We start from the raw sequence: 23304 nt of genomic DNA, 5'->3' as shown, positions 1-23304 counted from the left end.
CACCTGACAATGCGATTCCGATTCGTTCTTTAACGGTAATCATTTATTTTTAGTGATAGAACTTCTATAAAGACAGGCGCCGATCAATTTACTGACTTGGGTCAACGTTGCTTACCCAGCGCTATCGTCTAATACCTATATAAAGTGCTGCTGTTAAACAATATATTTTTTGCAAAAATATGTAATATATTTTAAATAAGAAAAACCGTGTGCTGATCGGGACGGTTATTTACGATTGGCAATGTTTACGTGATTGAAGGTTTCAAATAGTGGATGATTAAAGCTCCAAGAACAACAACAGATATATTATTTGCAACGCCTCTGTCATTTGTTTCTATATTTTAAGAATACTAGGTATGCAATTAATATCATAGGTTTTCACTACCAAAGGTTTGTAGGTTTTTTCAATCGTACTGAAAAAACCTTAGTACGTTTCTGACTTATTGAGGTAGGTGTTGACTATATAGTATGTCCCGAAATTTATGCGGGCGAATCCTCAGTGCACATCTAGCTTTAAATATATAAGGTAGAAACAATCAATCACAAACTCAACTTAACTCAAAGTACTATTAATCCAACATAATATACGACTGACTGTTCCCTATTAAAGAACTTCTTGGACTGCTGCCTTTAGAAAAACTTGTAGGAACGTTTGTTACCGGCGTCAGGCAGTTGTCCCTCGCCCGCCGCTCACACTAGTCCACCTTGTACGTTGGTTTAAACAACGTGTAACTGAATTAGGAAATATTGTTGAAGTATATTCCAGAAGGAATCACTCTATAAAATATTAAATCCAACGAAGCATAAATATTTTTCCATACAAACTTATTCATAACATTCTAAGTGTTTGCTTATGACAACCCTATTGAAGATGAACACCGACACACGCATAGTACCTATGCTACGCCACACACGCATAGTACCTACGCTACGCTTGATTTAAATTTTGCATGTGATGTTCGGGTGTACCTAATTTCTTTCAGTAAAAACAAAAGCAGTGCTTTACTCAAAAACTATTAGAGTTTTTGCTTCACAGATAAGTCTCAGATACAGTAAATAATGTACCTCTAAAGCACGTGAACCGAAATAAAACATTTCGGTTTTCATCTACACGTTGTATATATATTAGAGTTTAGAGCAAATATAGTTTACCAGCTCGAAAACGGCCCAAGGCGACTTCAGACGCTAATGTAGAACGACAGGCTTTTAAGCGGCAGGAAGAGCTTTTCACTCCACTGTACTGTGTTACTCCACAGAGAAACACTTTTGTGCGAAAACACCTCTTTTGCGGTGTTTTGCAATTTTTCCTACCTACTTCAAGCGATCTTGCAGTTATCAGAAAAACATCAATACAATACCTACGTAGTTTTTCATTTTTTTTTGATGGCCGATTGGCGCAGTGGGCATTGACCCTGCTTTCTGAGTCCAAGGCCGTGGATCCGATTCCCACTACTGGAAAATGTTTGTGTGATGAATATGAATGCTGAAATGAAACTTGGTATCCTTAATAAGGTTAGGCGGTGAAGTATCACGCCAAGTCAACGCCTCGCACTGTACCAGGCACAAGTCCGAACAAGCACTGTAGTCACCTGTGGGGGGCTCTGCCAAGTAACAGCTTGAAGCTTTAGATTCAGTGGATCGTCGCCCCAGGAGAATTATAGGTGACAAATCGATAACACAGGCGAAATTACATAGTCTCCAGCACCGACGAAATGTTGCCTGTTTATCGTATTTTTTACCAGATATACTTCGGAGAGTGTACTCAGGAACTTCACATTCTTGTTCCTCCTTCCCCGTTCTACCACGGAACAGCGAGACACTGTGAGCGGTGGCATCCTTATTTGGTTAATATTCCATCAACACGCACGAAACGTTTTTTATCCATGTTTCTAAAACGCACCGCTAAGATGTGGAACACCCTCCCGGAAACTGTGTTTCCTGCCTCATATAATTTGGGTACCTTCAAGGCTAGCGTGAAACGGCTTTTTCTAGGCAAGCGTGCTCCAACCTAGACCTCATCATAGTCGTCAAGCGCTGGCCTAGCGTTAGTAAAATAAAAAAAACATCGCCATCTAGCCCCAAATAACTTTGATATGGTGCTGAAAGTGCCTTTGAATGCCGGGAATCAAAATCGGGACCATAACACCACAGCGCTCACTATGTAAAAATAATGCTGAGCATCTAAGGAATTCGAAACAGTCCCTTAGTAACGGAGCATGAAATAGGAAGGAATGCAAAATATTACGCCCATTCACGTCACGTCACGCTGTCAGGGTATTACTTTGGAGGAACAGAGCCATTGAATATATTAAATATATTTCAGTACGCCTTCGTGACATAAGAACAATCATAAAATCATTTTTTTTAACGCTCTACACAAAACATGCCTTTTTGCATGATCTGTTATCTGTTTTATATATATTAGTACTTGACGGACCAAGTAGGTGGGAAAACGTTGCCTATAAACAAAGCAACATTACGCAGTACATTCGAGAAACACGTCCTGGAACGTGCCGCCAACCTGAGTCCATTATCCTGAGGCGTAGGTGTTAAGCCCCATGTGCCTATAATTACATCCACGCCATTCAGACCAAAAGAGAGAAATAAGCATGGCAAAAGTACTTCCCCAGACAAGCTCTGTCACAAAAAGCCCTGCTGCTGTTAAGACTCACCTAACTTACGCTGGAAAAGAGCAATCTGCTGAGTTTCTTGCCGGCTCTTCTCAGTGGAATCTGCCTTCCGAACCGGTGGTAGATACTATCCTAGAATATGTACTAAGAACGCATGCCTACCTGCTAGCTTGCTTAGACGGCCAATTTTTTTAAGGTATCAGGTAATCAAGGTAAACAAAAACATTACTTACCTCACGTAAATTCTCCGAGCTGAATTTTACATATAACATTACGCTAACTTTAAAGCTCCCAAAACAATTATTTAACTTCACATAAATTCTGACGCTTCAATTTTTTATATGTTTATCAGACAACTATTTTAAAAACTTTTACAAAAAGACAGACCAAGGGCTAATCATCCCCTAAGCTCAATTTTAATGCCAATGTGGGTAGTGGCGCGAGGGCATTCATCCTCAATTTCATGAATATCGTTGTAGCCGATTCCGAGATTCCAATTATATATATACAAGAATTACTCGTTTAAAGATATAAGATAAGATAAGATAAGATTTGCATCGGGCGGAGGATTACATTATTAAATTATTATTTTTTTTCTATCATTCTTCTTGTTTTTTTAATTCTTAACAATGCTTAAAAATAAAATAGAAAACACTATTCAAAATTTACAATAACAATAAAAAAAACATCCACCCTCCGCTTGCGGGGCTTTTGAATGCCCAAGCAACCGGCGGTCAGGGCTCCAGAGACGAGAACCTCCTCACAATACGCGCCGTTTCAAGGACTACTGCCTTCTGTATCCGACCCTTGATCCAACAACCATGTGAAAGCTTCTTAAGATGTTGGTCGAAGCTTTTCGCTAGAAGACCATTGACTGAAACGACGATCGGAACTATAACGGTCTACTCAACATTCCACATGGCGGTAATCTCGTGAGCAAGGTCGAAGTATTTAGATACTTTTTCCTTTTCAGCTTTCACCAGATTATCGTCATGTGGAATAATGTCAACAATTATTGCACGGCGCACTGATCGATCGACTAGCACTATATCAGTTCTTTTTAAAATTATTATTATTATAATTAATACTGTAGTTTATAGCAGTTATATGGCATCCTGGTGATAAAAATAATTTACTTATACAGTTGGTGTAATCCTTTTATTGTATGCATTTTACACCGCCATAGCCCGCGCAGCATCCGTGTATTATTATTGTTTTATTTGGTAATATTTTAAGCCGCCGAAAAGCGCATGAGACCGTAAAATACGAATGCACTTGGTCGTGAAAAAACAAAAAGCTTTTACATGTCAAATGCATTCGGGGTTTTATAATAACCGTTATTGTATTGCACACTAAAAATCGTTTTATTTATATGAATATGAGTTAGCTTTTACTTTGAACTCCGACTGCATGAAAGTATTTCCAATCCACCAATTATGGACTTCTGCCCATTGATTTAATATGTTACTGTCTGCTTTTACCGGTAACGAAAAATATTGCTGTATTTTGCTGTGGTTATACTTTATACTTTACTACATATTGCTAACGGCATCGTGTTTGTTTCGGTTTTTTTACGGCGGGGAAATGTTTGATTTTCTTGAAAAATTATCCTCTATTCAGCACTAAAATGCAAGCAATCGGTTTACAAAAGTTCGTCAAGATTCATTTAGATGTTAAGACATGCATTTTTACTAAAGGTTAGTTTTATAAAGCCTATGGGAAATCCCAAATGCTTGTTGTTGCCCAAGATGCAAGATCTTTTTGGTAAATTTCAACACGAGAGTGTACAATATGATTTTAAAATTGGGTCTGGGGTCGACTTAAAGGTTGTAAAGTTCAAAGATTCTCTGGATTCACCTGGTTTTGGCTGTGGTTACTAGGACGTGCTATTAAGCGGTTTAGTGTTTCTGTACGATACCGCGTAGTAAACACAGGGTTTGGATTCCACCTATATACCCCTAATAGGTTAACACGCCACCATGTTACACTGCATCATCACTTTCCGCCAAACTTGCAATAAATAAATAAATAAATATAGTACGAAAATACACACATCATATATTATCAAAATTAAGCTTAATTTGCTATACTCCGCGAAAAGCAGGAGAATCTGTGTGGTGTAATTTATAATTTCTTCAATCCTTATACCCCACACCAAACAGATCTTCGGCAATATACCCTCTACGCACGTTTCGCTCCGAAACCGGAGCATCATCAGGAGATGTTTACTTTACAATGAATAATTGTTAAGTCTAAGAATATTCTTAACATGTCCGCTTAGTGTATACCATGTGTACCACCATGCATTACTGGCGGACAGCTTGGTATTATAACTATAAGAAAAAAAAGTCGCGGGCAGAGCCAGTGCGTTACAAAGCGCCACGCCCCCGTGTGGGCGAACCTTAATAATGTAGATTAACCGTCGTGCGTCACGGGAGGCCAGATTGCGTTCGTGCAAGTAGAAAATTGCCGTGCGTCCTGCTCATCCAATTACGAGCATTCCTACGTCGGAGGTCCTGAAAGAGGCTAAGTTGAGGGTACACTGGGTTGAGGATATAAGCCATTGCTTATACTTAACTTATTAACTATTATTAATATATTATACTTATTGTTAACTATTATTATTATTATTAACCAGCGACTTTTATTTATTTATTTATTACCAGAAGAGGTGACATGATTATAAATAAGAAAGGTTTAGATATTTACCAATGAATCTAGGAAGTGGGAGAGTCAAAGTCAAAGTCAAAAATATCTTAATTCAAGTAGGCCCATAGGTGGCACTTTTGATGCGTACATAAGAATTACACGGTAGTGAGATGATAGAAGATAGAAGAGCAACCTGGTTAGAGCAATAATTCACACCCAAACTTTTTTATCGATTACGTAGTCCTTTATACTATAATAGGACTTTGCTATAAGCTTACGTTTAATACAAACTTTGAACTTTTTAAGAGACATCTTCAAGATGTCAATAAGTAGTTTATTGTAGAATTGTATGAAATTTCCTTTAAACGAATTATTTAATTAATTATTTTTTAATTAATTATTTTTTAATTAATTATTTATGTAACCTAGTATATTGTACTGTAAGTTTATTCTTACTTCTAATGTTTAAATTATTGCAGTCACATTTTTTCTTAAATTAAGAAATGTTTTTATGAACGTACATTAAATTTTCAAATATGTACTGACTATACCACTTTCATTATTTTAAAATCTTTAAATTTATCTCTCAATGACTCTCTCGGACCCATTTTGTAGATCGAACGAACAGCCCTCTTCTGCAGCACGAAAATAGTGTCAGTCAGAAAGGGAAGAGCACAAAAAACGTTTGGACTACACATATATAGAATATTTCTAGTTAGTTTGACCGAAATACAAATATTGTATACGCTTCTGCAGGATATAAGCTACGTTAATGTACAAATTTCGCCGAGGCCGGTTAAGCTTTAAAACTATGCCATAGGTGACATACGAGTAGGTAATTATTATTACCCTTAGGAACGATACTGTTCGTTCTAAGTATTCTAAGTCATTCTTAGCACGCAAGCTATATATAATGCGACTTTTTTATCATGCGGTAAGCACTGTTACAAACCAACCAAAAAAATAATTAACAATCATACAAATTCGTTATTTAAGTCATTATGAATGTAAATAAATTAGGTACCTGCAAAAGAACATGCCTATATTTTCATGTGAGCAGTTTAAATTTTAACCATTGACTCCACTCATAAGAAGTTGCACCTTTACATAGTTAGAACATGTACGAAGCGCTTTGCTTCTTGCGTCTGTAATTTTTAGGCTGCATCATAATTTCAATCAAGTTTATATGAAGCCAGAATACATATACGGACACATACTTCTTCTTGGTATGCCTGTCCATTACTGCATATCAGCAGTTAGATATTCGTTAAAAATAAGCTTAACTTAAAATAGCAAAATTGTTCGAAATAAACTTTGATCGCCTTTCTGGCGCTCGGTGTCACACAAACCTAACGTCTACTGGTTTGACCTCTCACTCATGCTATCTCAAGCATGAAATAAATACACGTGAGAAAACAAAAAGAGAAATGAAACAAAGCTGCAATTATGTTCTGGAAACGACCTCTCTATTGCAGAGACCCAAGAGACACAAAAAATATACAGTTTTACTGTTAACTGTTTTAATCGTGTCGTTTTTTAAATAAATTTAAGTTGAATGCTGTTGCTTTTGAACTATTTTTTGTTTAAGGAGCCTCGACTGAGACATCATGAGGTACCTTTGCATCATCTGGCTCATGTAAAGATTATGCTGTCTGACTGCCAGCAAAAGCTGGGATAAATACTTTGTTAATTCGTATGATATTTCGACTTCTTAGACCAGGACGCGTTTGGAACCCTCGTATCTTTAGTTTTAAGTTTACGATTGTAGTAATCGCCATCACTACTCACTGATATGTACACAATTTGTATGTAATCAACGCATCAAAAGTGCCATCTATGTGCCTATTTGAATAAAGAAATATTTGACCTTGACTTTGACTTCGAAGTAATTTGTTTAATTTTACAATAAGTAAGTTTCAAAACGACTGTTACCACCTGAACGAGAAGGACCAATAGGAGTCGATCTCGTTGCCGCTGGTTTTGCGCAGAAGACGTGGTGCGCATTGGCGGACTCGGTCGAGATGACACTATTATTGAAAAGATGGACGATTAAGCTTGCAAGCGTGACATACGCAATAAAATAATTATAATAATTCTAAGAAACAAATAAGTTGTATTTTAGTTTAGAACTTATCATTATTTATAATCTATTTTCATTTAATCTTGTTTGCTTTGAACTAAATTTAAATTTCAACGGACAGTGTAAACGGCAAAACCGGTGACCCAAGTTAGCTCAGCGGTTCAGCATCTTTTTCTAATGACGGCGAGACACCTTCTCCGGTATTTTTCTTGGGAAATGCACAAAACGCTTTTTATAATTCGAAATGTTATGGTTCCCGGAGATTGTTCAAAAACCATAAAAAACACAGATGAAGTCGCAGGCAACAGTATTAAATAAATAAATAAATAAATATACTATGGCACACTATGGAAATATACACACATGGCAATCTAGCCCCAAAGTAACCGTAGCCCCAAAGTAAGCGTTGTGTAATGGTTACTAAGATAGCTGTTGAATATTTTTATGAATATAATACACATAATTACTTTTAATATACAGATAAACACCCAGACACCAAAAAACAATCATGTTCATCACACAAATATTTTCCAGTTGTGGGAATCGAACCCACGGCCAAGGAATCAGAAAGCAGGGTCGCTGTCCACTGCGACATTCGGCCGTCATAAGCTAAAGCCTTTCCATACAATCAAACTATACTTAAACACATCTATTGTTCATAGTGAAATTTAATTAAAATTTAACAAGTGTAGTTTCGGAAGCATTTCGTGCTAAAAGTAGTTCTAAAATTTTGCATTGTTATATCACGGAAGTTAAATACAGAAAGTTTATGCAGTACGGTGCTTGGGCGCTGCGAAACGTCAACATTTTATTACTAACACAGCACCCGCGGGAAGTGAGAGCGAATGGAGTTGGCGACGTGCACCTTATATTAATTTTACAGATTTAAAGGACGAAGCAGCTTGCGACTAAATTAAGGTCTCAGGATGAATAGGACTTAGGGTTTTAAAGATGGAAGATAGAGTCACAATACACCAAATTATTTCTTTATTTTCATCATCATATCAATCCATTACCAGCCCATTTCAGGGCCCGGGTCTCCCTCAGTGAGATGGTGAGCCCATAAGTAGGTAGGTCGTAAATAACAATTTTGTTTAAAACGCATATAACTTAGAAAAGTAAGTTCTGGGATTCAAACACTAAGCCTTCGAGCGTTCAAGGAACTAATATTTAAATTCAAAATTCATAACTTAATTCCGTCCGAATTTTTTTTATTCCTCTACAAGGTAGCATTTGACTGCAATCTCACCTGGTGGTAATTGATGATGCAGTCTAAGATGGTAGCGGGCTAACCTGTTAGTGAGTATAGTAGTCATACCCCTGATCGCATCGGAACACTAAATCGCTGAGCGGCACGTCTTTGTCGGTAGGGTGGTAACTAGCTACGGCAAAAGCCTCCTACCAGACCAGACCAGAGAAAATTCAGAAATTATTAATTCCTAAATTTTCTGGCGGGAATCAAACCCGGGACCCTCAAGCTTAAATTCACCATTCGCTCACCGTTGCGCCAGGGAGGTCGTCGAGGTCAAGGAACCACAAAATTTTGGTTTATGGAGCTCTAGCTCGCATACACTGCATATTTTCTGTATCCCAAAAAGTGAAACTCCCTTTTATATTTTATTTATTTATTTTTAATCTTTATTTGTACACCATATCATTCAGAAAAACAAAAAAAAAACAAAAAAACACAAAGAATGTAGTAGGATACAAAAGGCGGCCGTTTCGCTTAGTGGCGATCTCTGCCAGGTAACCTTAGGATTAGGAAAACGAAAAGATGGGGTACACTGTTTAAATCATATACATACGAATAACTTCATACTAATACATAAACCAGACAACACAAATACAACAATACTATTGATGAATATAAAAAAATGTGTGAGCCGTCACGGGACGCCTGGCAAATGTGAAACATCGAAATGGTTTTCTGTAAGTTATTGCATAATAAAAAGATAAAGCATTACAAATTTATTCCACAAATAAAAAACTAAATACAACCAAATGGATAACCACCCCTTTTTGTAAGTCAGTTAATAATGATTGATTTATTACAAAATTAATATTTATTTTTATTGTTACATACGAAATACAAATATTCAATCACATAGCGTGGCGAAGCGTCGCCACGGCCTGTGTCGCCACGCCAACAATCAGGTTTACCCTAACCACCCTTTTTTGTTAGTCAGTTAATAATGATTGATTTATTACAAAATTAATATTTATTTTTATTGTTACATACGAAATACAAATATTCAATCACATAGCGTGGCGAAGCGTCGCCACGGCCTGTGTCGCCACGCCAACAATCAGGTTTACCCTAACCACCCTTTTTTGTTAGTCAGTTAATAATGATTGATTGATTACAAAATTAATATTTATTTTTATTGTTACATACGAAATACAAATATTCAATCACATAGCGTGGCGAAGCGTCGCCACGGCCTGTGTCGCCACGCCAACAATCAGGTTTACCCTAACCACCCTTTTTTGTTAGTCAGTTAATAATGATTGATTTATTACAAAATTAATATTTATTTTTATTGTTACATACGAAATACAAATATTCAATCACATAGCGTGGCGAAGCGTCGCCACGGCCTGTGTCGCCACGCCAACAATCAGGTTTACCCTAACCACCCTTTTTTGTTAGTCAGTTAATAATGATTGATTTATTACAAAATTAATATTTATTTTTATTGTTACTTACGAAATACAAATATTCAATCACATAGCGTGGCGAAGCTTTGCTACGGCCTGTGTCGCCACGCCACCTATAGATGTTTCACATCAAAAATAATTTGTGTTCAAAAATTCGTGGATTAAATCAGGCGTCCTCCAAAGTAACGGCGCGATTCTATTATCTCTCCTCTTGTCCATAAACCATCACGGTTCGTTGACGGCTTATTAAAAAAGAAACGGCTGTAAAGGTCCCCCGAGGTTAATTAGCATCACGCTTTTATTGTAAATTGAATTTTTTACACCGCCGTGAAGTTATTAAACGGAGCGATGCTTTTGAATACGCCCAGAAATATTTTTTCTTCATAATAGGTTTCCCTATTAAAATGTTGACGTATTTCACTCAAGGCCTCCAGACAGGTTACTTGGAGATTGTAATATATAACAGTGATAAGACTAAAACGCCTTGCCTAGTAAGTATGCATCTGTCATCTATAATACGGTTGAATAAGCTTCTCTCTGTAAGCTCTCTTGTTAGAAGGTATAACAATAATAAAAAAACGAGTGTGTACAGATGTACACGCGTTAGAAGTTATACTTCTTTGGCGTAAAAAGATAAAAATCTTTTCAAAAAAAATATTCTGCGCCTTATTTTACGTTGCTAAAAAAACGACACTAACATTATAAAAAAGGTATTTAATACATTGAAAGTTTTATTATAACGGGTTATCTAGGTAAATAAAGTTTATTTAAATCTTACAAAAATGGACATTTTTTATTTCAACATGCAACTTATACATATTGATACAATTTTTTTTTTAAACTATGACTAAAGCTGACTTTAGGGTGTCGGTTTTTTGTGACGGAGTGCGCGCGCATCGTAAAAATTTACTCTCATCACTTTTCCCTAACGCGCCAAAAAAAGTTATACTTCTAACTTCAACAATATAATAATAATCATTTATTGCAAAATACACATCAATACGGTTTCACATTTTGGTTTAGGGTACAGTGTAGTAATTTGGCATGCAATGCTACACAATAGTTACATACGCCCAATTAATTGAGGTCAAAAGAAAAAAAAAATAACACTTAGATTAATGAATGAAACAGTTATTGCAACGTCTCTTTCGCTTCGCTACGTGACCTTGTCCGTGGTAACGTGCAATTTTGCGTCCTACTTGCGACCGGTCACGAGATCTTTTTTTATACTGATAGTTGGAGCCAGACGAATGGACCACCTAATTGTGACTACAAACCCAAGTGATATAAACAGACCAACACTTTGCAGGGCATGGCATGATTACGTCTACAGCGTGACGCCCTGTACCCATGAAGCTACGACGTAGATAGTAAATAATAATAATAATCCTTTATTGCCATACTCTATTATTAATACAAGAACTCGAACATAATTAATACCAATATAGTAAGCATGTTACTGTAATAAAAAGGCAAACACTCCCTTCACACCGGAATAGCAGAAACAAGCATAAACGTCTAAAATAACGTAAAGGAAATTTTTTGCTTAACCTCACAATCTTGTGGTCATGACCATTAGCATGACCTGGCCTAACCTATTCAAAGCGTAAATCGCATAAAAGTTCTCTGACACACATTTCGGAGGATACCTAAGTGCGAAACAATAAAAAAAACCATAGGGGTATTACATCTCCTTGTGTTTATTGTTTTAGGTGGGCGTTAATTGTTGCGACACAGTTTAGTTAGTTTATACTACTGCAACAGTTATCGGAGCACCATGTTTATTTTGAATTCTCCCTCTGGAACCCTCAGCATCATCAAGTCATTACCGGCCCACTACAGGGCACGGGTAGACCCTGGCCAAGTGCGGATTGGTAGATTTCACACGCCGTCGAGAACATTGTGGAGAACTCTCAGGCATGCAGGTTTCCTCACGAAGCTTAACTTCACCGTGTAAAGCAAGTTATATTTTTATTGCTTGAATTAAAAAAGGGAAAGCAAATATAACAGACGTAACGTACATCATTAAAAAACTTAAATGGAAGTGGGTTGGTCATTTAATGAGAAGGAAAAAAAAAATTGGGCTAAAGATATAACAGAATGGTATCCTAGATACGGTAACAGAAGAAGAAGACCATTCCGAAGGTGGGAAGATGACTTGAGAGCGACAGCAGGACCTCTGTGGACAAGAAAAACCCATGATCGCGAAGCATGGAAGAACCTGGGGGAGGCCTATGCAAAGCAAAACAATCAAGCGTAACCGGTGTCTCAATAAGTAAATAATCAGTAAGATAAGATTGTTAAAAAGGCTATAAAGAAAACAAAATAAATTAAAAACGCACATAGCTCCGAAAAGTCAGAGGTGCATGCCAAGACTCGAATCACAGACGTAAAAATTGTTTTTTTAATTTATCTTTTAGATCATGTGAGATCGCAGTAGGTGCTTGCTTACACCATAGATTAAAAAATCTCTGTATCCCAACTCAAAATTTATATTTCACTAGTTTTATGAATTTCACTGACCTTATGAATTTTGCTCATCTACTTTGGTCTAGTTAGCATGTAAGAATATTGTTCACAATGTTCTGCGTTTGACTTCCCGATCAGACCAGTATTAGCCGGGAATTAGGAAAATAGCGTTGTCCGTCCCCATGCTTAAGAGGGCACGTTAAACCATCCAGATAAACCTGCCAAGTACATTGGAGCAACATGATGTCCCAGCAGTGGGGAGGTGTGCCCAGCACTGGGACTTTAGGCAGATGAAGAATTTTGCTAATAAAAAAATTAAAATTTATATACGGAATGCCAGGCAGTATTAATATTACAAGTTAATATTAGATTTTGATTTGATGATGAAAAAAGAAAGACGACCTTCTTTTGGTATTCTGTGTTAACCAGATACCAGGTTCTTGAGAGCGGTGGCATGAAGGTCTAAAGGAGCGTTTTTATTGCCGAACACGCCAATAGATATTTCACATCTAAAACAAGTTTTTAATTTGTTTTTCAGATAGCCTGTCAGCCGCAACGACCATTGTAACTTTTTAAGCCACTGACTCGTACCTTAATGTCCTTTCCTCAAACAGATGCCTATCCACATGAAAATATTGGATTTACATAATCGTTCTTACCAGTATGACGATAGACTATGTATGACCAACAATTACAATGTATGTATAACAAGATCTTTTATCACATACATATATACAAACACACACACACATACGATCACACTCAAATGGGCACAACTTATACACGCGACTAGGATACACACAATGTATTTAGCTAGACAAACCTATTTAAATTTAAAGTAATATTACATACCATATTTGTATGTGATGTCATGGAGAAGCAGAGCCGCCTGCAATAAGTGTTAGTTATAATATTAGTCACTTAAAATATAAATAAATTAATATTACGACAACACACATTGCCATCTTGCCTTAAAGTAAGCGTGGCTTGTGTTATGGGTACGTAGACAGCTTAAATAATTATAGAATTATGTATGAATAATATACATAAATATTGATAATATAAAGATAAGCACCCAGACACTGATTTGTTAGTTTGTGTGATTCATGTTTATCACACAAATATTTTCCAGTTGTGGGAATAGAACCCTCAGCCTTGGGTTCAGAAAGCAGAGTCATTGCCCACTGCACCAGTCGGCCGTCAAAAACTTACTAGGATTAAACCAATGTATTATTATCAAATGTGGTTTTGAGTTTATTAACAATTATTTATTATACGTTTTTCAAGACTATACATAGTCTTTATATGAAAGATAAACCATGCGTTTGACATAGTGACATGATCAGATTCGGTATGCAAAGTTGCAATAGTAATTATTTATTTTGTAATTTTTAATGATTTCAAGAACAGTCGTCGAGTTCAGTATACTCTTATTAAATGGTTCTCATTGTACACTTGTAAAAATATAAATATACGACCGATGAACGTTTAGTAGCTTAAAAAGTTCGAAACATGACCATTTAATTTTTTTAATAAAGAGTTCGTCTGGGTTAATACTACCGCCATGTTTATTTTTTTGTCCACCAAGCAGCATTGTTATGTTACGGTCTGAAGGGTGTCATTGCTGGAGTAATTACAGGTTATGAGTCTTAACACTTTGTAGGACGCGAAGTGTTGTTCTATGTATAGGTGACTGTTGTAACTATTAAAAAAAAAACATTTTGAATATAGGATCCTAGTAGGTTATTGGAAAATTGCAACTGCTGAGTTTGGAAAGGAGCAACTGCTGAGTTTCTTGGCGGCTTCTTCTCGGTAGAATCTGCTTTTCGAACCGGTGGTAGAGTCACTGCACACAGACAAAATTGACGTTTCAAAAGTGCTTATATTAGGCGTACTTGAAATAAATGAATTTTGAATTTTGAATTTTATCGTAAGCATCCGCTAAAAGGTTTCACACAAAACTACACGTAATGGTAGTTAAAAATTTAATAAAATTAAAATATTCGGTTGAAAATTAGCTTTAAATCGAATGCCTTTTTAAAAGCTTTTTTAAAACAAAGTTGGCAGTTTGGTAAGGATTTCAGCGTTATAAGATAAAGATGAAAAGTTTTGAGAATGATCTGTCCGCCTTTTGTATAATCCATAATTGCTTGTGCAGTGAAGTGAACAAAAAATAGTTTAAAATTTCTAGTTAGCTTTTAGAAGGCCGTATTATGACCGCATTAAAGCTGTTATAAAGTCAAAAACTTGTTGTGACAACTTCATGCCTATACTTTGGTGCCTGTATTTAATTTTTTTGAATTTATTAGCATACAGATGTTGAAATTAGGTCGTATAAGTAATTTAAGGAGTATCTGACAGACAGGTTTTATAAAATAGAGCTACACAAAACTGGTCCCAAGGACACTACAAATAGAGGTCATAGTTAAATGGAATAAATATATTATAGATTTCAAGTGCCACAGTATGAGTAATGCAGTAGTGCTAACCGAACTACTCATACTATAATATATAAATAATTTTTTTTTTCAATAGTAATTATTGACGGGCCATGCAGATGGGTTGACAGGTTACATAAAATTCATAATTCATAATTCGTTTAAAGGAAAATGCATACAATTCTACAATAAACTACCCACATTACTACATCTTGGAGATGTCTCTTAAAAAGTTCAAAGTTTTTATTGAACGTAAGCTTATAGAAAAGTCCTATTATAGTGTAAAGGACTACGCAATCGATAAAAAAACTTGGGTGTGAATTATTGCTCTAACTATTGCTCAGGTTGCTCTTCTAATAATTTCAAATGACATTGTGAGATGGTGATAACAAAAAAAAAACACCCGGCTAAGTTTGTTGTGGGCTTCTTCTTAGACCAGAACGCGTTTGGAACCCTCGTAGCTTTAGTTTTAAGTTTACGAATGTGGTTATCGCCATCATCTTACTACCGTGTAATTCTTATGTACGCATCAAAAGTGCCACCTATGGGCCTACTTGAATAAAGATATTTTGACTTTGACTTTGACTTTGTAATTGGAAAACCATCGCCTATAAATGGATCAACATTATACAACGAGCCGCCCTGTGTACATCAATCCGAGGCTCAGGTAAGCCTTAGCTGCCTTTAATAACACCGGCAAGCACGCCATTCAAACAGAAGCACAGCATTGCAACGATGCTGCTTTGCGGCAGAAATAAGCACGGCAGTAGTACTTCCCGTGACGAGCAGTCACAAAAAGCTCTACTACTACTGACATTAAATTAATATTGACTTACGTTTATAGATTCACTAGCTTTTGCCCGCAGCTTCGCTCACTTTAAGTTCAATTTTTGATTTGGTAAATTTTAACTACAGAGGTTTAAAAAAAGTCTTGCTGCTAAGCGATAAATATGAACGTGAATTACTTAAAAAATCAGAAACTCTCATTTATATGACTTATGGCTTTTGTAATATGATTTTATCCCCTATTTGATGCCTTTGGAGTTGGAATTTTTATAATTTGTGGAACACGTTTTTCTTTATTTTTAATCGAAAACTTAAAATCAAAGTTTCTTGGATGTAACTTGAAAAACATATTTCTGAATGAAGGATTTTATACAAACTTTCATCCCTCTCAGGGTTAGAAGTTTCAAAAATCCTTTCTTAGCGGATGCCTACGTATTAACAACTATCTGCGTGCAAAATTTCAGCCCGATGCATTAAGTAGTTAGAGCTGTACGTTGATAGATCAATCAGTCAGTCAGTCACCTTTGTCTTCTATATCTATAATATATTTTAGTTATAATAAAAGCTACAAGACACCCAGATCTCTATTGGTTATTTTAATTTAAATTAAGTTGTCATTTAGCTAAGTTTATTATTTTAAAAAATATAACCTAAAATAAACTAAACTAAAACCACAGAAACCACCACAGCGAGGCACAGTTTCTAAGGTGCTGGCAGCATTGCCCCTTTGGATGGCGAAACTAATTCGTTAGCCACGGAAGGCCTTTTTAGGATCACCGGAAGACTCGATAACCCTTTTCGATAAAAAAAACCCTTTTTGCTAAGTGAATATTACCAAAAAAAATAAAAACAAATATTCACCTGTAAATGAAACAAGTTCTCTTGTATTTCTCAATTCCGGGAATGCAACAATGCTATAACCCATTCCAGTATGTATGGGATGTACAATTCATTTCGCAAAGAATTCTAAACTCTCAGTCTCATTTCGGACATTTTCAGTTATTCATGTGTTGCACTTCCTCTACGATATATTGCACTTTGAACAGTTTCGTGAAATTACATAGCTTAGTGAAACATATTTTACTGGAAAAGACAAAATGAAATGTAATTTACTTTGAATCCACGTACCAGTGCAAAATCTATATCTATAATGCAGATAATCAGAAAATATGCTTTCGTGCTAATGAACGACTTTTAACCTTTTTCCGAAAACAAAGCTTTAGGTTTGTCTATCATGTGCAAAAGGACGTCTATCTCGTTTTCGCGTTACTCGTGTTTTTTTTCATTATCAGTTTCCGAAAAAAATATTCGTACATCAGGCTCCATTTGTAGATGCAGGGTAAGTCTGAAAATAAGTTTTAGCGTAATGTAAAAAGTTTCCTTTTTATGGGCTTCTGTTGTTATTGTGCTTTATTAAAAAAAAACATATCCCTCTCTCATTTTTTACATAACTGAAGTATTAAGCTATTTTTAATCAAATTATATCGCTTTTATACTTACATTTTGTTATTTTATAAAATTTTATTACCCTCGAAACAAAAGTGCAGAAAAATGAGAACATCACAACTCAGAGTATAATATAATTTGGCGGCCTTATCGCTCGACAGCGATATCTTCCAGGTAACCAATGACGTAGGTAACCCAAGTACAGAAAATGAGGTAGATGGTGCATATACACACATTAAAAAAAATATATATATATATTTATATATATGTATATTTAAATGTGTATAATGTTATGTATTATATATACATAAAATACTATAAATATACGAATAACAAGCGTGTGTGTATGACAAGCAAAATGGTTTGGATGCCTAAAGGTGTCCTTGGTCCCTCTAATTTACTTTTCTACTTACACTGTGGCGTATTGAACTTTTAACGCCAGAAGCCCAATGCATAATTCAACGTTGCCCGTTTATTCTTACTTTGCTAAATGAATTAAATTTATACCTATCTTTTTTCCACTCCCGCTCCATTTTTTATACTGTCCATCTCTATATTGGATACCAACGGTTTTAATTTATTGTGGTTAATCAATTTTGGAATTAAGCTGGTTTTATCTGAATTTATATTTCCGCGACACAAATTGAAACAAGCGAACACTGTATTTTTGTATTTATTATTTCATTACATTCAGTTTTTTTTTTTCAATTTTATTATGTATCTCAATGCTGTTAACCAGCTAAGCCTGTTTGCCAACATTAAATTCAGTAAAAAAAAATATATTTATCTAAAATGTACGCATTTAAACCAACTATTCATCTTTATAATTGCTATATTTTAGCAGCTAGCTTTCTGTTGACCAAGCAGATGGCCCTACTGATGGTAAGAGTAGTAGAAAGTTAGAAACCTAAGTAGAACTTGCGAGAAGCTCATGCAACATGCCGCCTTGGTCCACCTAGTAGATGTTAAGCCTCATGTACCTTTTATTACACCTGCAACCATACCCTTCAGACCGGAATACAGCACAGTAACAATTCGGCTTAGTGGCCGAAATAAGCAAAGTGCTTGTACTTCCCAGGACGAGCTGTGTCACCAAGCTATTATGATTTCACTCGCGTTCTCTGTGGGTCATGTTATGATGAAGATATACAACGTGTAAATAAAAACCGAAATCATATTTCATGGGCTTTATTTAGGCTGTCAACCGCCTGTGACTTATCTGTGAAACCGAAAACCTAATAGTTTTTGAGTAAACCACTGCTACAGTCTTTACTGTAAGAAATCGAATACAGCCCTAGCATCACATGCAAAATTAAAATCATGTGATTCCCGACATTTTATTAGGTACGGGTCGAGTAGCGTAGGTACTATGTTCGTGTCTGTCTTTTATTTTTAATAGGGTTGTCATAAAAGAAAACTAAATATCCTTCTTTAGATTTCAAATTTCTGCGTAGCGTAGGTACTATGCGCGTGGCTGTATTTTATCTTTAATAGCATTGTCATAAGTTAACACTAAATATGCTTCTTTCGATTTTAAATTTCTGCAGGGTGATTCCTTATGAAATATACTTATGCATCCTTCAACACTGTTTAGTAATTCTTTTTTTTTTATATTAATAGCGGGCAAACGAGCAAGTGGGTCACTTGATGGTAAGTGATCACCGCCGCCCATAAACATCTGCAGCACCAGAGAGCCACCGATGCGTTGCCTGCTTTTAAGGAATTTGTTTATCCGCCCTTTGAATAACCCTAGATTGTATTTTTTAAGGAAACATATCAGATGGGAGATTGTTCCATAGTTTGCAAGTGCGCGGTAGAAATGATCTGGTATTTCGAACAGTAGAAGAATACCAGGCATCCAGATGATGAGGGTGGAATTTATTTCTACAACGTGAGGTGCGGTCAGAGAACAGGGAAGAAGGTATCAACGCAAACAACTCGGAGAGATTAGTAAGGAAAAGCGGGTTTCCTTCAACTTTAATGCATTTTATGCTTAGTTGCTTACGTTAAGAACGCTATTCATTCCGAAAAGTACGTGATCGAAATTGGTCTCCAGAAACCGCAGTGTGGACAAATAGGGTAGTAACCAGTTAGAAACATAGATAAAATAACTATTTTGTTACTAAAACAAATAACAAAAGTGCAAAGAAGACCTCTACTTACTATCCTTATTTATATTATAAATGCAAAAGTCAATTTGTTAATTTTTTTGCTTGCCAATTACATATCGCAGCCCAGCACGGCCCCACCAATGCAGCCATGTAAAAATTTAGATCACGATAATATTTCCTTTTAAGTTAAATTAGCATATTGTCAATTCTTTTCCTTACTTCGGTGAGAACACTAGATTAGAACATAAGAAATTAATTGTTATTTTTATCATCATATCAACCATTACCGGCCCACCACAGGGCACGGGTTTCCTCCCAAAACGAGAAGGGATTAAGGCCGTAGTCCACCACGCTGGCCCAGTGCGGATTAGTGGACTTCACAAACCTTTGAGAACATTATGGAGAACTCTTAGGTATGCATGTTTCTTTTACCGTTGAAGATATGATACGTGATATTTTAATTGATTAAAACGCACATAACTTAGAAAAGTAGAGTAGTGTGCTGGGATTCGAGCTCACCCCCCCTGAAAGTGAAGACGAACTCCCCCCGATTGGGCTATCACCTCGCACTTTACTGCTGTAATTTTTTCGAAAATTTATTTTTCAAATTATATTTTGGTCCTTCATTTACGCTCTAACAAAGCAACAAATAACTTGATTTTTGGTATAGAGTTAGTTGAAAGAACGGAAAGTAACATAGGCTACTTTTTATCCCAGGAAAATCAACGGTTCCCACGGGATTTTTAAACTTGGACGAAGTATGCAACAGCTAGTGACTCAATAAGTTTACGCATATTCAAACGTAAAACGTTTGTCACCTTCCGAGGAATTTAACCACTATATCTTCGGTCCCATACAAACATTCATTATAACTTTGTAAATTAATTCACCGCAAAGAGCCATTGTCAAAGCTATGGATCTGGGACTCCCATTATCCCGGATCACGCATTCACTATGGTCCCGGGGGATTTCCCTAATCTCGGTTAGCCAGATCGTCTACCCTTTCAGCCATGTTGAACTTGGCTTTTTTGGATATATGTAATATCTAGGTATCTAACCAATAAAAAATCTTAACTAAATTGTAGAGTATAAATATTCGATTTTAAACTGCATATGACTTCATCTTCTACGGTATTGAAATGTTCCAATTATGAATTTTAAAGAAGTCTCGAAATGGCGTTAACGAAAGCGGTGATGGCTCGGTACCTCTAACTTTTCGGGTATATGTTAATTATTGGAATTTAAAATATCACTTACTTTAACGGTGAAGAAAACATCCCGAGGAAACCGGCATGTCTCAGAGTTCAATATCATGATCTCAAAGGTGTGTGAAGTCTGCCAATCCGCGCTTGCCCAGCGTGCAACGGCCGCGCGTTACGGCCTAAATACTCCTCTTTCTGAGAGGAGATCTTTGCCCTGTAATGTGTTGAAAAAAGAGATCGAAATGGTACGTACCAGTACAGCTATTTATAAAATCACAATATACATCATAACTACCGCCTTAAGCCCATCTGCAACCATAGTCAATGACAAAGTTGCATAAATAGCTATTAAGTAATAAATAAAGCAGCAGTTTCAAAGCAAGATCACGTATCACCACGATTAGCACGTGTGAGGAATATTAAGCCATAATATTAATCTGAGCGATATAATATATCATTTCAATATCTCATTCAGCCGCCATAAGCCGTCGAAACCGTCGTGATGCATGGTTGCAAGTAAATGAAATATTACTCATGAACTTCTCGTAAATCCATCTTAAGCTAGATGATATGAATTTCAATTGAGTGTGAACTAAAGTTCAAGTAATAAATATGATTATTCTGTCAGCAACGTCAATTGGATTTGTTTAAAAGTGGTTTATCACAGTCTTTAGAACTACCTGTTCTGGAGCAGCTACGTATCAACACAAGACCACAGTATGTTTTAAAACTATGCTTTGGTTACGTTGCGAAAAATCTGGCCGTTAAAGTTTTAAATTACTTTAAATCTTTTACGAGTCATTATTATCTAAAACACAGGACGTTCACTGCTGGATATAAGTATTTACTAGAGATTTCCACTGGCTACGGTTTTTTGACTCCAACCTATTATTTATATATTTGTTACAATTTATCGCAATCCATTTTCCGTGCATTGTCTATTGAGTTTCCTTTGTCATAACTTTTTTACTTCTTCCTCATCATTTGTAAAAGCTACAATTGTTTATAAATAATAACCATTGATGGTGTTTGATTGTTGGCTTTAGCAATTATTATCAAAATTCAATAATAATTTTTTAACCAGTTCTCCAATGAACGGTGTGCATTGCTTGTTTATTAACTCAGATCTGGCACCGAAAACTTCTTTACAAATCCGTAGTCGATAATACAAATCCTCACAACAACGATAAAACGAGAATGAAACAAGAGTTAAATAAAGAAAGATAAACGTACACGAAGACAGCAATTTATCGCTGCAATGGAAGTCAACTGCCCGCATTAGCTGAACTTTCGAAAAACTGCTAGTTGGTCTCGAAAACTTTAAAGCCTTAAAACAGAGCTCAGGAAGCTTCTAATTAAATTATCATTTGCAATGAGATTCGAAACGGCCTCATTAGGCAACTTGACACTTAAGCACTGTGTAATTTTTCATACAATAGGTAGCGTTTCGAGTTTATAACTTTGAAAAGCAAAATTGGATAACTTTGCTTAATGAAATCAAAAAAAATATATATAAAACTATGTGAAATGAAGAAACTCTTAATGAATTAAATAGTTTGAGTCAATGTGCATTGAGCTGTCAACTAATTAAACAACGAGATGTACTGACTTCTTCTTCTGTTCCTGGACCTGTTACCATACCAGGCTGGCTGCAACGTGACGTGGATCAATTCAGCCAGCCAAGCTTACTCCAGGAGCTCAGCAGACCATCCAGGTTATTGAGTACTTTTACTATCTAGTATATATCTAGTTATATATACTATCTGTGGCATGGATTACTTTTTAAGCTATCATTGCGTATGAGTCAAGATTAATCTAAGTCCGCTTATTCGATAAAGCTTCATTTTAAATCCATAGTCGTCCCCAGGTTGAAATAAATCTTTTGCAGGGATTCGAACAGTGCAATTTTTTTCTGGCAGCAACTCTAATTTTATTTCTTCTCTTTATCTAATAGATAACATCATCAAGATTGGGCTTTCAATTAAGAAAGTTAGATATATGTGGTTGTTGTTGATAGAGAAAAGATAAATGCTTGGGCTACTAGCATTAACATGCACAATAGACAATCGAAACTACCATGGCTTTCAAGCATAGCTTCTGGAGCCAATATGAAGGCTTCTTGAGTAGACTGTCAATAGAGATGGGTACCCCATGCCATATTACTTTCGCAACTTGTACAGCTATCTCGGTAACTTTAGTTCTTCTACGGATGTCTTAGTTTCCAATTTAATCACATAAGGATTCTCCGATCTTAGCTTTTCCATTGACCACTGGTGACTGAGTTTCTGTTCTGTTTGTGTGAGTTCGGTTTCTTATTAGACCCATAATTGGCAGCCACGTTTTGGAGCCATAAGTCAGAACTGGAAACACGCACTATTCGAAGAGTCTTTAGAAATGAGGAATTTTGGAAATATCTATTGGTGCAGTTTTCCAAATGCTGTCTCCAAACTCGGAACATAGTTTTTCTCAATTGCCTGTTAAGTGAATCTGAGTCTTATTATGAGGTTTGCCGTTTGCGCCAATGTTAGAAATAACTATCTAGATAGGTCTTACGGCCTTGTTTGTACAAACGAACTAATGCCGTATAAAATAGTAACTATAGCTTAAGTAACAAAAGTTGACACTGAGACGAGAGAGCTGGGATCGTAGTTAAACTGTAGTTAGAGGCAAAGTTAGCAACGGTAATCCGGTCGAGGGATTGACTCAGCTCTTTAGATGTCAATTGGGGACGAAATAGCTTTTATTGATCGCGTTGCAAGTTTCAATTGGGCAAACTTCTAAATTTGTGTTGAAGAAGACTGCGGATTGATCGAAACTTCTGTAAGTAACTTGAAT

Source organism: Pararge aegeria, chromosome 13 (genome assembly GCF_905163445.1).
Source record: "Pararge aegeria chromosome 13, ilParAegt1.1, whole genome shotgun sequence".
Taxonomy (NCBI): Eukaryota; Metazoa; Arthropoda; class Insecta; order Lepidoptera; family Nymphalidae; genus Pararge; species Pararge aegeria.
The sequence above is the reverse complement of the archived record's forward strand: the minus strand, read 5'-3'. Positions refer to the sequence as shown.